This window comes from Python bivittatus, unplaced genomic scaffold (assembly GCF_059951505.1).
Source record: "Python bivittatus isolate LINGU-HERP-01145 unplaced genomic scaffold, Pbiv_v1 ctg000220_np1212, whole genome shotgun sequence".
NCBI classification, from domain to species: Eukaryota; Metazoa; Chordata; class Lepidosauria; order Squamata; family Pythonidae; genus Python; species Python bivittatus.
Genome location: NW_028277048.1, coordinates 19,730,129 through 19,743,173, shown reverse-complemented (window position 1 = coordinate 19,743,173; position 13,045 = coordinate 19,730,129). Strand labels below are relative to the sequence as shown.

General features: G+C 41.9%; 1 protein-coding gene across 6 annotated transcripts in view; it reads left to right on the top strand.

Moving 5' to 3' along the window:
* The first annotated feature begins 2,813 nt into the window (after positions 1-2,813).
* Positions 2,814-13,045, top strand: part of VDR (vitamin D receptor) — an 88,874-nt gene continuing 78,642 nt past the window's right edge. For 2 of the 6 annotated variants that reach the window (XM_088138050.1, XM_088138046.1), the window contains exon 1: positions 2,814-2,913. The gene's annotated coding sequence lies outside the window, so the exon portion shown is untranslated. The other 4 variants (XM_088138051.1, XM_088138049.1, XM_088138047.1 and 1 more) reach the window with 3 other exon arrangements.

Here is a 13,045-nt window from a genome sequence, read left to right as displayed (position 1 = left end):
GTCTCTCTCTCCCCGCTCCTGCTCTGCTAAGAAGCTGCTATTTGCTTTTGGAGTGCCAGCAGTATTGAATCCATGGAATCTCCAGCTTCAGCCAGTGCCACCACAATGCACAGTCTGCTGATCAGGAACTCTGTGCAAAGAGAACCAGGCTACATTTCTATGGCATGTCAGCAGGTCCCTGGGTGGGATGGGGCAAAGCAGGAGGTTTCTCTCAGCCAGCACTGCTACTGTGTGCAGCCCACCCACATACGGGCTGACATGCCATGCTGGGAATCTGTGGGATCTCCCATGTGGCATGTTGGCAGCTGTACTGACAGGAGACAAACAGGTGATGGTGGTGCTGCCTGAATGTCCCACTTCAACCAGCACTGCCACCCTGTTACAACCTGCCAATCTGCTACCTGGTGGATCTGTGCAGCATAGCATGCCAGTGCCAGTGTTAGCAGGTCACTCAGAGTGGCAATGTTGGTTGAAGCAGAAATTTCCCTGGATCAGCCCCGGGTGTGATGCAGCCAGCGCTGCCATTTGCACAACCTGCTGACGCAGCTGCTGATGGGTCACCTGAGAGACCTGGGAGGGGAGAATATGATTTCCAAGGGTCATCCTCTCCCCCTCGCAGCAACATCCCTACCAACCCTGATCTACTGCCAGGGACTGGAGGGGAGAGAGAATGCTTGCACCAGCCAAAGCTGGCCAATAGAAGCTGGGCAGATCTCACCCTCTGTCGCGTCATCAGCTCAACCACTGCCAAAGTACCATGGGTTATGCAAATAGCAATGACTGTGGTAGAAGATGGGAAACCCCACTTCAGCTTGGGTTAATAAAAACAGGCTGGATGGCTGCATCCTATGGAGGGGTCCTTGAGGAATGGTGACCAGGCACCCTCAAGTTGAAAGTAGAGGGAAGTATAGTCTGTCCTCAGTATGTCCTTCTGTATTTAACTTTTACATACATGAATAAGTAGATATTATTTAAAAAGCAATGAAGGCTTTAGCATCTTTAATTCTTTGCTGGATTATGGCTGATACTTTCCCATAAAGCTATACTGTAATTGCAGAGTCACTAAGTTGCACTCAGAAGGTGTTTTGGATTTTTTCCCCATCGACCAATATAACTATAATTATCGGCCTTACAAACAGGGAATTTTACAAACAGCCCAGATGATTATATCCTCCATTTGTAAATCTTTCATCTTTTCCCACTTCTTCCATTATCATTCCCCCATGCCCCCAAACATCATTTAATGAAATAAATAGCTGCATGTTGCCTTTTGGTTGCCTTTTGGTAATACCACAAGTCCTCCATCTGAAGCACCCTAAATGCAGGACCTCACTGCTCCATAGAGTGCTCACTATGGCTCTACCTTTCAGCCACCCCAGATCTGTACAGAAATATGCCAGTTTATTTCTGTTTTCCAAAATGTGTGGTGGTTGAGCAGCTGTGTAAAAGATTTCCTTCTTCAGGATGCATAAATATGCTTTCTCTTGCTCCCTTATTACAGCACTTGTAATTAATGTTTTTGGATGTTTGAGCAAATCGTGCTGAGCTGTTAAGCAGCCTGAACACTTGCTGCAAAGTCTCCCTCAAGTTGAGTTTGACTCTTGGTGACCGCATGGCTACATCAATGGCTTTTCTCGGCACCAAAACAGAAATGGCATCCCATTGCAGTTTTCCAGGATTAAAAAAAAAAAATCTGAGTCTGGTTTACAATCCAGTGATTTCTCGATCGTTTTCCACCCAAGTACAAGCCACACCTGACCACACTTAGCTTTTCCAAGATCAGCCAGGTGATGCTCTCTGCTCTGACCACCTGATCTCAGATCTTCCTGTAACGAGCCTTAAGCAAGCTGGGAAAGGCACGGATTAACCTTGCCATCTAAAACCCATGTTTTACCGTTTGGATTGTTGGTGACAGTTCCTTTCCCCTCTTCCAGGAACTGAATGCCGCTGTTGGGGAAAGAAAAGTAATACAGCCTTTGGCCTTTCTTTTGGATCTTGTCATTTTCTCTATTTTTTCCAACTTTTGGGAACGGACTCACCAATATCTATAGTAACTGGGAGACTGTGGAAGTCCAACCCACCTGGAGGCATGTGGTTAGAGACATTTATCCATGGTAGTCTGCTATCATTCTCAAGAAAAATAGCCTGGCTTCCACCATCTCCGAGTCACTGTAGGTCAGTGTTGTCCAAACTTGGCCACTTTAAGATGAGTGGACTTCAACTCCCAGAATTCCCCAGCCAGCAAGGAATTCCACTCATCTTAAAGTGGCCAAGTTTGGACAACACTGCTGTAGGTGATCCTGCAGAGATAGGAGCATACCACGAGCTGCCCGTGGCTCAATGCATACTGTGTACCACACACGGTGCAAGCTACCCGTAACTCCGTCCATTACCCCAGCAAATTAATTAACCATGCAAATCCTCCAATGGGATTTATTTTGACGGACACAGCTACAGAGGCAAGGACGATGCCCGTAGACCGTTTAGATTAAGAGTGTAATTCAGGAGGAAAAGAGGAGCCTATTACACTTTCAGCGAGACGGACGTCCGAGGGGAAGCTTACCGAAACCAGCTGGAAAACCCGGGTTAATTTCGCTTTCCCCGCCCTTCATGCGTCACCTTGCACCGTCCCATTGACGTGCAGTCGGGGAGTGGGCGGAGCGCGACGGGTGAGCTGTCACGGAGAGGCGAGGGAGAGAGCCATGGAGAGGCGGGGATAGAATCCGGTACCGCGAAAATCTATTGGTGGGGCAGAGAGGAGCGCCGGCCCCCTATTGGGCGTGTTCGGGGAAATTTGGAGAGAAGGCGGTGGGGCGGAGTCGAGCAGACGGTGGTTTCCAGTTAATAGGCGGGTTACGGGATGGGGTGGCGGGAGGTGACGGCTGGTTCGGCGAACCGGGACGGGGCACTGAGGTACTGCGCTAAGTGGGGTCTCCCGTTGCCCTCTCGCGGGGCAGAGCGCTTGGCGCGAGGAGGAGTGGCGCGTGTGCGCGAGGGGCGAGCCCGCGAGCTTTGCGGTCTTGTGAATGCGTGACGGCGGTGGTACGGGGAGCACAGTACAGTATAGGGAGGCTGGCTTTTCGCGGGACGGGGCGTTATTTCTATACTGAAGCGAGAAAAGTAGAATGTAAAACGGTCGTGCGTGTGGTTGGGAAGGGAAACGTGAATTTTCCTACTGCTACTGTTTTACATGGGACGTCTAAGATGGACTTGGGGAAAGGAGAACAGGAACTGAGAGAAAAAAGACGCGAAGGTGTCTCAGGATTTATTTTTTTTTAACATATGTTTTCCAGGACGTGCTCATTATCACTACCATGTTTCCCAGGCTCACTAAACAATTTAATATTACTGGATTACTGCAGTAATATTACTGAATTACTGCATTACAGCAGCTTGGCGCAATGTACTTTTCATTAATTTGAAGATGTTTCCATCTTCTGAGGGGAACAGTTGGTCAAAAGAGGGGTAAAAAAGTGCTAAGGGAGGGGATGCAATTTCATGTTCTCCAATCTAAGGAGACTTAGTCTCCTCTGATCCCTATCCCGAATGGGTTTTTCTCATTCTTGGTTTGTGCATCCCTACCCTAACAAATGCCTAAAAATGAAAAGTTGCAGCTGTTTCAGAGGACAAGAGGGAATATAATTTTAGAACAGGAAGTTGGTATTCTCTAAGTGGAACTATATGGGTATTATCTGAAGATTCATCATGTTTGTATGTGACATATACAAAGTGCAAGTAGGATGTGAGGAGTTTATGTGAAGTGGCGTTGGGGCTTATATCCATAAGTATTATTAAACAATTGTTATGAAAAAGTGTTGAGATTTTTCAATTCCAGAACCTAGTCTTCACCATTTACTATCTGATGTCAGCCTTACATGTGTACAGTTGGATGTTTCATGAACAGTGATGTTGCTTTGGCCTGTTACAGATGGCGGGGTCATGTGTTGACATATTTAAATATCTTCCTTTCTCTCTCAAGAGTTATAACATTATATATGGATCAGAAATAAAGTTGTTTCCTCACTAGTCATGTATAAGCCTTCTCCCCACTGGTGAGTTGAAGGACTCTCTGCCCATCCTAGAGTTGGCAGAACACTATACGTAGTGGCATGATACTTGCTGCCCAGTTGTCAATCTGTCTTACCTCTATTGCCTCTGTTCCCAGCCACTGTAGTCACCTGACTTCCTTCTAAGGTAATGGGTGACAAAGCCTAAATAAATTTTACGTACCTTATGGCTGACCTTGGATGGTGCTGAATATGGAAAAAGTCTTTTTTAACCCCAGTACAGTTAAGGATACTGTAAGCCTATATCTGAACTGGGAATAAGATGAAGGTAATGTTATAGTCAGAGAGCCAGTTTGGTGTAGTGGTTAAGGCATCAGGCTAGAAACCGGAAGACCAGGAGTTCTAGTCCCACCTTAGGCATGAAGCCAGCTGGGTGACCTTGGGCCAGTCACACTCTCTCAGCCTTAGGGAGGAGGCAATGGCAAACCACTTCCAAAAACCTTGCCAAGAAAATTGCAAGGGACTTGGCTAGGCAGTCACCAGGAGTCAAAAACTGACCCAAAGGCACCAAAAAAAAAAAAAAAAAAGTTATGGTGGCATTGAAGAAAAAACATATCTGTGCTGTGTTTAGGTGGAAGAAGGGAATGGCTTATGGCACATTGTTGTGTCAATGCAGAAGAATGAGGATAGGCTTGATAATAACTCAGTGATGGCTGAGTGATGCCAGAACATGCTATAAAGGGCTCACAAGGAAATGGCCTGGGAATAACAGCTGACATTTTGTATGATTGCCATCACCTTGCTAGAGTCAAAAGCTGATGCTTTTGCCCTCCAAAAATATGCTTGGATAATTTCTAAATATCCCCAATGTCACAGAACATTGTGAGAAATTAAAATGGTTCCTAGTCTCAGGCACAGTTGATTGCTGCCACCAGCAAGTAAACCTAATGGGTCAAAAAGGATAAATATTCCTTTGACATACCAGAGGCCATGAATCTGGCTTTTATCATGTGCACTGATCCTATCCTGCTGCACTCCCTAGTACATGTAATATGTAAATAAGACTTTTAGACTGAACTTCTCCCCATAGCAGTCTGCTTGCTTAAAGAACCAGAATTGAATTTAACTAGAGATAACTACCCTGCCTTTGTTCTTTTCTTCAGCTTTTTGAAAACAATTGGCTGGCCGCTTCTTTTTAAAGCTACAGAAACTATTAAGATGTCATTTGCTGGTTTAAAAAAAAAGTGAGCTGCATAGAAAAATAACTTGAATAATCATACATTTAGTGCAAGGTCCATTTTAAGTATTACTGGATCTGGAATGATGCCTACTCTGGTTCCATTACTACATCTCTATTCTAAAAGTATTTGTGATAGACACAAACCATGTTACTTGAACTTTTAAATGCAGAGGGGGTGTCCTCATTCCTGGAAATATTCAGCTAGAAGCAGGATGGTAATTAATTTGGATTCTTACACCCTGCAGAAGGTTAGACTTGATGGTCTACATGGCTTCTTCCAGCTCTGATCCTAGAATCTTATGAAAAAGACCAGTTACAAGATTTGAGCAGTACTTAATTTTTAAAAGCAGTGTCCAGAAGATAAATTATTTAAAATGAGGTAAACGGTACCTTACCCTGAATCCTAGACCTGTGCAGCCATCTGTAATTGCTCTTTTTCCTTCCTTTTCCTTCTCCAAAGAAGTTCAGGATACCATATCCAGTTACTACTACTGTACATCTTTAGGCTAGACTGGGAGCAGTTTGTTGGCCCAGGGTCACTTAGCTCAGTAAAGTTTATAGGTAAAGATAGAATTCAACTCTAGATTCGTTTCATTATATACTGGGCTAGCTATTTCATATTGCATCATATACTTCCCAGTTGAGTTGTGGCTAATCTTGGTTCAGATTAAACAATGGGTCTGAAGTGCTAGCACAATTGAAGTAACACATTATGTGAGCAGTGTTTCACTAATACTTCTTAATTGACTTTTCCATTAGTCATTCCTTATTTTATGCAGTTCTCTCCTGATTTATTCTCCATGATAATTAGGATGGATTCTATGGTTATATATCATCTTGATGTGCATGGTATAGGAGAACTGCACTAAAAGTATCTCTTGTTCCTGTAAGTGGAATCTCTAGATGCATGTTTGGAAAGGAATCTGGGGTTTTCTTTCAACCATTCTCATTCCAGTCCAAACTTTTCCCCTAACATCTGTTTACCAGTTAACAGTACTGCAAAGGCTGCAAATATTTAGAAAGTGAGAGGCGCTATAAAGCTTTCCTAACTGCTGTCTTTTCTCATAGCTGTTCTCTTCAGATATTTTTGCTTGAAGCAAAGCTGATTTGTATTCTGAACTTGGTTAATGGGATGGGGGAGGATTTAGCTATTTCCCTTCCCCTCATTGATTAGGTCCTCTTAATATCTCAGTTGTGGAATTCTTGGTGCTCTCTGAGCTTGTTTGGTTGCAGACATTTTATTACCCAACTAGGTAACATCATCAGTGCCTGTTCTGATATTAGAGCTATATGACAAACATGGCATTAAAAATTCAGAGTTAGCTGCATTGTGGAGAGTTCCACCCTGATTGTTTTGCTAGATTTCTTCTTCTCTTGTAAAATACTTCACTTCTTTTCCCATATGCATATATACAAACATGGTTTCATCATATGCTTGTACTTTTTTTTTGTTGTGGCTGTCTAAATAATAAAAGTTCTGAAAACTAGTTTAATCTAGTGAAAGTCAAATTATCACTCTCCTATTAACTTCTTGGTTGGCCTTGGACCCTTCCAGTTCTGCTTGTGTTTAAACTTTCCTCACAGAGTTCTCATGTGGATATGCAAGCCTGACTATTTTACATGTTTACTTATTGTATGGCATTCTGTATATAAGAGATGGTAATTTAAAAATTCAACAGGCAGTGTTAGTTAATTTATTGGCCAAATTCTAATAGACTTTTTATGCACATGCCAGGACGTGCCTACGCACAACAGATCTGTTTTTCCCCAAAAGTGCCTCTCCCTTGCACGTTATCACTTACTTTTGTAATTGTTCTTTCTCTTTCACTGCACTTCCAAAGAAAGGTTGGCAGAGACTGCTTATAGAAGAAGGTAAAAATCCATGTGCCACCCATAGTCTAGTCACATGCTTTGGAGTGAGATTCTTTTTTTTTTAACTACTTTGCTTTACTTATTAAAAGCCTCAGCGGAAGGCCAAAGCCTAGTCCTAACTTCTGTACAAGAATAGCACTGTGCATAGTTTTAATTGGCCAGCCACTTTGTTAAATAAAAACCTAACATCCATAAGGACAAATGAAATGCTTAGTGAATGGATCAACACTGAGCAGGAATAAGATAAGAGTATGTGATGCCATCTTGGCAGTTTAATGTAGTTATGGATAAATGCATAAGGAATGCTTGTTATGATGTTAGAAGAGTGGTGCTTGGAAATGTATATGTGTGTAAATGTAGATGATAAGGTTGTTGGCTGAGAACTTAAATAATTTGAAAGTGAATTGGATACATTGTACAATGCAGCCAGGAGTATGGATATGAAACTGAATATATCAAAGACCAAGGTAGTTGTGTTTGACTGGTGAAAGGGAGTAAATGATTGCAAGGTATACACATATAGTAAAAAAGTAGAGTATGTATATAATGCAGAGAAGCAAAAATGGCTGAAAGAAAAATGTCCTTCTGGCCATTTTATTATATGAGAATTAAGTATGTAGAAGAAACATAAAAGCAAGTTAAATGAAATAGAAATGGGCCAAAGAAGGAATGGATCAAGAATGAATCAGTGATGAATAAATGTGGACTGAATACAAAAGTAATGACCAGTACATAAGAACTACATTAAGATGTTGGTCAAATCACAAAATTAATATATGGAAGAGTGAGAGGAAGGAGAAGCTGAGAAACTCATGGTTAGTTGATGGGATCCTCAAAAAGAGAGGAGCAAGAAGTTTAAAGAACAAATGGCAGTGTATGAAGTAAGCAGTATATAGATGTTGTGGAAGCAAGGATGGTTTCCCAGGTTAGAAAGGTATGGAGCAGTCTAGTGAGTGGTGTTAGTGTAAACTAGATTGACTTAGATTTCTTTTTCTTTATTTCCTCCCTTTAATATTTTTGCTTATTACTTCTTGCCCGAGCATTGCGTCATGTTGCTTCTGATGAAAAAGAATAGCATGATGGGTGGGCGTGTATATATGTACGTATTATGGAGATAACCTAGCTAACATTACAATGCTGCAAGGACTGGAGATTACTGTATGCAAAGCATATGGAAAATTAAGGGAGAAATGTTACCTATGTGTTAAGACTTCTCAGATTTAAGAGTTGGATGGGTGCTGTCTTATATTTCAAATAATAATTTGATAGCTATACAGAATAGAGCATTCAAAGTGCTGAATAGATATATGTCAATTTTCAGCAGCTTTCTTTGGTGGGCTAATATTGCAGATTGGTGGAGTGAGAGTGAGAAAAGACTATCTAATGAGTTAATAGCAAGCAATATAGGCCAAACAACAACAATAGCCCTTAAACAATTCATTTTGACTTTTGTTCTGTATCTCAGGTACTACCACCTAGGTTTTATTTGTTTGTTTGTTTATTTATTTATTTATCAAACTTATCCCTGCCCATCTCCCCCCAATGGGGGACTCTGGGCAGCTTACAACAGATTAAAACAATAAATAAATATATTGTTAAAATTTATAAGAAAACACATTTACACAGAATAAAGGAAAAGGAAAAAATCCAGGAGGCCAATGGAAGCAACACCAGGCCTCTAGGGGGCTAGCCAACCCCATATCTGATGACCTCCCTCCCCACCCCAGGCCAGATGGCAGAGCCAGGTCTTCAAGTCCCTCCGAAAGGCCGGGAGTGAGGGGGCCTGTCTCACCTCCGGGGACAAGATGTTCCAAAGGGTGGGGGCTACAGCAGAGAAGGCCCACCTTCTGGACCCCACTAGTCGGAGTTCTTTTGCCGAGGGGGTCCAAAGCGTGCCCTCTGTGTGATCGGGTGGGACAGGTTGAAATCGTGGGGGAGAGGCAGTCCCTCAGGTAGCCTGGCCCCATGCCATGTAGGGCTTTAAAGGTGATAACCAACACCTTGAATTGGACCTGGAAGCAAACCGGTACCCAATGCAGCTCACGGAGCAATGGTGTTATATGGGTCCTTTGGACCCCAAAAATAGCTTGCGCGGCTGCATTCTGGACCAGCTGAAGCTTCCGGATATTCTTCAAGGGTAGCCCCATGTAGAGCACATTGTAGTAGTCTATCTGGGAGATAAGGGCATGAGTGACTGTTTGAAGGGCATCCCAATCTAGGAAAGGGCGTAACTGGCGCACAACCCGGAGCTGTGCAAAAGCCCTCCTGGCAGGCAGTTTTAAAGGGGCTTTGGGTCTGTTTGTTTCTGGCTTTCAGTCCATTTGGAATATATTATTATTATTGGTGGTCACACAGTCAACCAGATGTTTAGGCTGGATTTGGCATTTTTATCCACCTATCAAATTCTTCCCAAGGACTTGGGATAGGCAGATATTGGTGTAAGCTGTTCCAAGTAAAGCTACCTTTTGCAATTGCCTGATAGTGACTTTGTCAGTGCTGACGGTGTTCAAGTGGTGCTCCAGATGTTTTGTCACAATTGTTCTACTTCTATTTGCAGGTCTTTCTATTTTGTGGTTTTCTCTAGTTCTTTCTCTTCTATTCTGCTGTCTCCAGGTATTGCAATGTCCACTATCCAGACTTTTTTGTCTTTCTTATCAACAGTTGCTAAGTATGGAGTGTTATGTGGCAGGTGCTTGTCTGTTTGAATTCTAAAGTCCCAGAGCACTTTAGTTTCTTCATTTTCTATTACTTTGTTTTGTGGTCCCACAAGTTCTTGCTTGCAGGAAAATGGTATTTCTTGCAGATATTTCACTGCACCATTGTTGCTACTTCGTCATGCCGTTGTTTGTAGTCAGTCTGTGTGATCTTCTTGTGGCAGCTAACTAGGTGGTCCATGTTTCTTCAGCTTCTTTGCAGAGGCGGCATTTGCTGTTGCTGTCTTCTCTATTCTAGCTTCGTATGCATTTGTTTTTAAGGCTTGGTCTTGTACAGCCATAATTAGCCCCTCTGTCTCTTTCTTCAGCTTCCCTGCTCTTAGCCATTGCCAGGTCATGTTGTTGTCTGCTTTGCCTGCTAATTTTTGTGTACTGGCCATGTAATACTTTGCCTTGCCATGTCTCTTTTCTAATCTTCATTTGGTCTTTCTTGTAGGCCAGTTTGGTCTCTTCAGTATTCAGTAAGCCTTCATAGTGTACTAGCTTCAGTACATCTTTTTCACTGTCCTTCAGATATTCTTCTAATGCCCTTTTTTCTTCTTCAACTGTCTGGCATACTTGCAACATTCCATGGCCACCTATGTTCCTTGGTAAGTAGAATCTGTCAACATCGCTGTGTAGATGAAGGGAATGATTCATTGTCATTATTTTTCCTGGTCTTCCTATCCAGAGTTTCTAGTTCTGCTTGAGTCCAGTCCACTATTCCAGCTGAATATCTAATGAGTGGAATTGCCCAGGTGTTAATGGCCTTGATGGGATTTCCTCCACTGAGTTTAAGTCCAAACTCAGATTTTCTTCACTCTCATGATGTATTCACTCCTAACCTTCAGCGTGCTTGATGTTGTCAGCTTGAAAGATGCCCAGGTATTTGTAGTGATCTTCTTCATCCAGACTCTTGATGTTATTTCCATAGGGCATCTTGATTCCTTCAGTTTTCACTATTTTTTCCCTGTTGATGGTCAGGGTGGCACATTTGTCCAGTCCAAACTCCATTGCAATATCTTGGTTGAGTATTTGGACAGTGTTGAGCAGTTCAGATGGTGTTTTTCCATATAGCTTCAGATCGGCCATGTAAAGGAGGTGGGATAGCCTGGCAGATGTTTTTGATGTTTGATAGCCATGGCCTGACTTGTTCAGTATTGTTGACATAGGAATCAATGCAATGACAAACAGTAGTGATAATGAGTCTCCTTGAAAGATTCCTCTCTTGATATTAACCTCTCCCAGTCTATCACCACTGACCAGTAACTGTGTCTTCCATTATGCCATTGATCTTTGCACAAAGCTTCCGATGTTTCTACTGACTCCTGTTATTTCTAGGTGCTTGATTATCTAGTCATGTGGCAGGGAGTTGAATGCATTCTTGTAATCAATCCAAGCTACATTCAAGTTGGTCTTCCTTCTCTTGCAATTTTCCAAAATTATCTTGTCAATTAGAAGCTGATCTTTTGTTCCTCTATTGTGTGGGCACTTTCAGGTGGAAAGAGCTTGTTTTCAACTAGATGTTGTTGGACTGCATCAGCTACAACACTGGTTAGCAATTTGAAAGTTGTTGGTAAGCAGGTAATTGGCCTGTAGTTGCCTGGTGCTACCCCTTTTGTTGGATCTTTCATTATCAGGTAGGTTTTGTCAAATGTTAACCAATCTTCAATTTCACCTCCTTGCAGTATGTTGTTAAACTGCTTGGCAATGAGTGGGTGCAGACCAATCAGATGTTTCAACCAAAAACCATGCAGTTCATCTTCACCTGGTGCTGACCAATTCTTGATCTTCCTTGCCCTTTTCTCCATCATTTGCGCTGTTATTACAAGTTCTTTCATTTCAGCTTCTTTTTTATTCTTATCTGGCTCCTTTATCCAAGCTGCATTCTTGTTTATTTCTTTGGGTTGTCCCATAGCTGCGCCCAGAACTGCATTGTTTCTTCTCTGTCAGGTATTGACTGGTTCATTGCAGTCTCTCCATTGATGGATTGATAGAAACATTTCTGATTCAACTGAAATTGGAGATTCTGCCTATAGTGTGCAATTCAAGCTTTGTATCCGCTGATACATAGCCTTTTGGCTATGGTTGTAATTTGCTGCTTTATTATTTCCAGTGCTTCTTTGACCTCTAGGTGATATTTCTTGATCAGGTATTCTTTGGTCATTTTGTTCTTCAGCTTCCTTTCTTTTGTCTGTTCTAGCTTGCTTACATCTGATCTTACCATGCTGATCTTATTTTCCAACCTGCTCTTCCATTAATTACTTTATTGTTGTTGGTTGCACAGTCAGCCAAATGTTTAGACTGGATTTGGCATTTTTATATTATTATTACTATTACTATTACTATTATTATTACTGCAAAAGATTGACCCCAAAGGCTAACGCTTATTCCAAATAGGAAGGATTGCTTGCCCACAAATGGGAAAAATGGTGGAATCTCTATGGAAGAGTTTGTGAATAGATTGAAAGCCACTTAGGGATAAGATAGCACCCCTTGCTCTACTCCTATCTTGCTTCTCACCTTTTCAGCAGATTTCTCTTTTATCTTGTACATTCTACATTCTAAGAAATCTGATAATGTATTCAAATTCTGTAGAAATTAGCTTTTAGAGTTGTTCCAAGACTTGCCTCATTCTGTCTCATGCTCTCCTCCCACACTAAATATTGGCTAGTGATTCATCTTCTTTTACAGGAAAGGTTGTTGTAACATTAATTTGTTCAGGAAAGAAAAATCTTCTTTATTTCTGAAAGATACTTCTCCAAGTTCAAATTTATTTTGGAGATGCTTCAAACTTCTGGGAAGTTACTGCCCATGGAGCAGATGGGATCATCACTAAATTTTAACATGTATGTACTTAGCCTCTAGATTTGAACTTCAGGGATGTAAAAATCATCAAAGTCTCACTGCTAAACCCTTAAAAAATTATGCTGGCACCTTGGAATTTTTCTACTTTTCTACTTTTTCTGATTCTGTATGGGTCTGGCTTTTTCCAGTTTGTAAACAAGGGCTGGAAAAATACTGTAGGGTTGATGCAGAAGCTTAAAACTCTTTTAAAATAGTTTAGCAGGATGCCATAAAAAGTAATTGGATTTTAGTGTAGGGGGTTGTCTTGTCCCCTGCTTTTCATAAATTAGCAAGACTCTTCCAAACAACAAGTTGCAAATCTGTAGAGGTAGAATCAAAGCAGCATAGCTCATGGGAGACTTTCTTTCATGGGCCCTTGGTGTTGG